We start from the raw sequence: 4750 nt of genomic DNA on the forward strand, positions 1-4750 counted from the left end.
TTAGTGTTATTTCCAGTATTCTCTGGGTGGAATTCCCAGGGTGGCGTTGTCTCTTTTAAAAAAAAAGAAAAACTGTGAAGAGTATTTATTTTATTTCTACCCCGTCTCGCCACATATATATATTTTTAAACTTTGAATTGCTCACAGTTCTAAAACTAGGCATTTGTAAATCATATGCCTAATCACTATGTGTCACTGTGATCCACAAGTATGGTCGCAAATTTGTTTCCAAATCAATAAAATAATCAAACAAAAACAAAGAACATACATAAGTCAGGACACAAAAAGAAAAATGCTGCTACTGAAACAGAGCAGAAGTGTGAGGGGAAAAAACTGAGCTCACAGACAGCTGCGTGTGTTGGCTTTTATGCAGCTTCTGCTCTAAAAAACAAATAAATAAAAATAAAAGAAAATGTGTAACATGCTCATCAACTTAGCGGTGTCCACATATTTAATTCAGCTTCTCAATCCTGTAGCTTTAGCTGTTGTCTACAGGGTTTGGCTTATTAGTTATTATTATAGATGTGCTCTATATCTCAGTAATATTTTAACTAGGATAAATGACAGGTTTTTAAGCAGGTTAAGTGCCTCTATGCACTTAATTAGTTTAGATAGTTTCTTTATTTTCTTCATCTCATATGTCATTATACTGAGTTTGAGCAAACCTTAAGCTTGATGCAGACTACTTCATAACAATCGTCCACCTCACATCATAACTGACTAGGTTGCTTCTTATTATTAATATTATATCATTATTAATATTATCATCTTTTTCTTTTTATATAATAACAATAGTATATTACAATATTTTATTAGTGTATACCACTATACTACTACTGAGCCAATTTAATAGTTAGGATCATCTTACTCAGCAAACAGATAACTTAGCATTCATCCAATCTGTACAAATTGGCTTTTTCTCTGAACAGGTTTGTGCCTACTTTTTAGACTGGTCTTCTGTTTGTCTCATCTCAGATCCAACCTTCAGTCACCTTCATTCTCTCTGTTGCATGGCGAACCAAGTAGTTTATTATTATATATTTTATATTTTATTTTGTATCCATCAAGGGCTTCGGGTGATCTGCAGTTTCACCCTTTCCCAAGCTGGAGACATTTACCTTTTCACACACTTTCCTTGGCTGAACAATGACACAGCCTTAATGTACCTTATGCATCTCTCTATTTTATTTAAAAGGTTTTCGTGTGAATTATTTGCTTTTATTTATTTTATACATTCTGGGCATGGTCGTCATGCCAACTATGTTTCATTGTTAATATCAGTTTACAGGTTGTTATCCTTGCTATTATTATTTTGAATATGTTAAAAATAAACTCTAATGTAATTTAGCCTTTGTTTATTTTATTGTTGTACTTCTTATATTTATATCTATTCGGTGGGGTCTGTTTCCAACCCTTTTAAACTACTTTAAGCTATTTCGATCTCTGGTTTTCACTTAATAAGGGTTTTGTCAGTCACTGCACTGTAGTGTGACCTGATGCTGATTTTACTATTAAAGTATCTTCTGAGAATTGTACTTCCTGTGGTTTTCTGTTCAAAACGGTTTTACATACTCCTATATCACATAACATCTGCACTGGTTTGCCATTAACATATACTGTCAGTGTAGGTTTGCCTTTTACTTCAGAAACTAATTGATGGACATTAAATACTTCTGCGTCACTTTTGTCATTTTCATTTGGCTTTTTCTCATTTAGTCATTCATTTGAATATTGTTGTTTGTCTGTTTTATGTCTGCAATCTCTGGCAAAATGCCCTTCCTTGCCACAATTCCAGCACGTATTATCTCTTTCTTCACTTCTTTCGCATAAGTCTGTCTGTCCTACGTATCTCTGGCCCTTTTCCTCTAAATCCTCCTCTTCCTCTGCCTGTATTTCCTCTCCTCTGTCCCTGTCTGTTACCTCTCGCTTCCACACTTGGAAATATTCTAATTCTTGCGTGCGTTTTCCTTTTTTTTTTTAAATCTTTTGTTTCTCCTACTTCTTTTAGTAGTGCTTCTTTAAGTTGTGATAGTGCAGATGGGCTACATTTTCCTTCCCAGGTGGGACATTTGGTATTTTTAGGATTTCTCCATCTTTGCACACTAATTTGTCCGGCGCCTGGACATTTTTTTTTTTTCTAACCACTGTTCGTCAACAGTAAACTTAGTGGGCTGATTACTCATTAAAACAGAAACTGCAGAGCCTTCTCTGGTATTAGACGAATAAGAGTGGTTATTGACACGCCCTTCTACTCCAGCTATTCTGGAGCGGTGTCAGTTTTATGAGATGAAACTCAACCGTTCTCTTTTGTCACCAGTACTTCAGCTACTGACAGGAAATAAAATAACAATAACAATGAGAGTGATTCAGCAGCGTATTGTGCTGTTTAAATCAATTCACTCTCAACACACAGAAAACACAAACATTTACACAGACATTTACACAGTCGCGCAGACCTTTTCGGCAGGTCAGTCCTAAAACTTCCTAATTTGAAATCCTTTCGGCGGATTAGTCCTTTTCTTACACGTGGACCCTTTCGGCGGATCAGTCCTTAAAAACTTTTAATTTGAAATCCTTTCGGTGGATTACTCCTATTTTTACAGATCCGTGCAGTGGATCAGACTCATTAAATCCTTTCGGCGGATAAGACCTAAGTTCGTTTTACGCGAGTGTAAGTGAGTGGTTTCTTTACCTCCCCAAGATTCTCTGGCTATGTTGAAGGTCAGCCACTGGATCCCAACGTCGTGGACCACTTAATGACACTGGCCAGAACCCGAATTTCACGTCTCTAGACTTTCACTCCTACCTAGAGGAGGCTGTCGACAGACTTCAGCGCAGCTTTCCACGACGGCAGGATACAGTGTAGACCTCTGTTTGGAGTCGCAACAATACAGTTGATGCTTCCTACTCCGGCTTGGAGGACCAAGAAAATGTGAGGAGAAAATTGTTAGAAGGCAAAGAAACTCAGACTCAGATATCTTTTTACATGTACATATACATGGGCGATCCCCCGTCACGGTCCGATCTGTTCTGCACCAACGTGTGCACAACAGATGTGACACAGAGGAAACCGCCCAGGGCTCTCAGCACATTCTTTATTTATACTTCAAGCAAGTTTCCAGAGCAGTAGGAGTGGCATGTATGGAACTGATAATATCTCCTTAAAAGGAGAGACCTTTAGCTTGTCTGTTGAAACAGGAGATAGCTTGGTATGTATAGATCTCAAAACATTTCCATAAAAGGAGAGAGAGAGACCGTTAACTTGTCTGTTAACCGGAGCTTATCTGTTGAAACAGGAAGTAACTGTTTAGCTGACACAGCACATATTTTCTGCACACAGTGCCTCACTCCCTTCCTTCAATTGTCCAACTCACAAGCTCTTCTTCCTTTAAATGAAGCTACAAATAAACATAACACAAAACTAAAAAATCTCTCAACAACTATGGTTGCCGGTGTCTCTAGCTTCACGTCTGAGAACAGAATCACCAATTACCAGAGTTTGACCCCCGGCGGATGTGTCGCCGAGTGGGGACGTTCTTTCCCAGCCTCACGTGCTGCTTCCTGTCCGTCAGGAAGTCAGTGATCCACCGGCAGATGGGATCAGGCACATTCATCTGGGAAAGCTTGCCTTGGAGATGGTCTGGAAGGATGGTGTTGAAGGCAGAGCTGAAGTCCACAAACAGGATCCTGGCGTAGGTCCCTGGGGAGTCCAGATGCTGCAGGATGAAGTGTAGAGCCATGTTGATGGCGTCGTCTACAGACCTGTTGGCTCTGTATGCAAACTGCAGGGGTCCAGGAGGGGGGCCGTGAGGGTCTTGAGATAGGAGAGAACCAGGCGCTCAAATGACTTCATGACCACAGATGTCAGAGCCACGGGTCTGTAGTCATTTAGTCCAGTGATCCTAGGTTTCTTGGGGACAGGGATTATGGTAGAGGACTTGAAGCAGGCAGGCACATGACATGCCTGCAGTGAGGAGTTGAAAATGCCAAAAAACACTGGAGCCAGCTCGTGTGCACAGTGTCTGAGGGTGGCAGGAGACACACCGTCTGGGCCGGGAGCTTTCCGAGCATTCAGACTCTTAAACTGCTTCCTCACATCTGCTTCATGAATATGAAGAGTTGTGGTGGGAGGAGGTGGTGTGAAATCCTCCTTGGTGTGGGGTGAGGAGGGGGGTGTTGTAGGTGAAGTGTTTGATGGTGGTGATGGCTCTATGGAGGGGGGAGAGGTGGGGGAATGAGTGTCCAAAGTGTCTCTATTGTTGGGGCCGTTGGAGGTGTGAAGGCTGCCTGATGGCTCGTCAAAACGGCAGTAAAAGTCGTTGAGGGTGTTGGCCAAGAGCAAGTCGTCAGTGGAGTGGGGGGGTTTTAGGCTTGTAGTTGGTGATATTCCTAAAACCTTTCCACACAGAGGCCGAGTCATTCTCTGAGATCTGCTGCTGCATCTTCTCAGAGTGCTGATGTTTAGCAACGTCCACTTCTTTAGTGAACCTGTACTTGGCCTCTCTGTAGCAGTCCCTGTCTCCGCTTCTGAACGCCTTTCTCTTTTCCAGCCACAGCTTTTTGAGTTTAGGGGTGAACCAGGGTTTGTCATTGTTATAACTCACCCTGGTGCGTGATGGCACAATGCTGTCCTCACAGAAGTGGATATAGGAGGTGACAGTGTCCGTAAACTCGTCCAAGCTGTTAGAAGCAGCCTTCATTGTGTCCCAGTCTGTAGACTCCAAACACGTGCGAAGCTCCTCCACAGCCT

Source organism: Simochromis diagramma, unplaced genomic scaffold (assembly GCF_900408965.1).
Source record: "Simochromis diagramma unplaced genomic scaffold, fSimDia1.1 OVJJ01000313.1, whole genome shotgun sequence".
NCBI lineage: Eukaryota > Metazoa > Chordata > Actinopteri > Cichliformes > Cichlidae > Simochromis > Simochromis diagramma.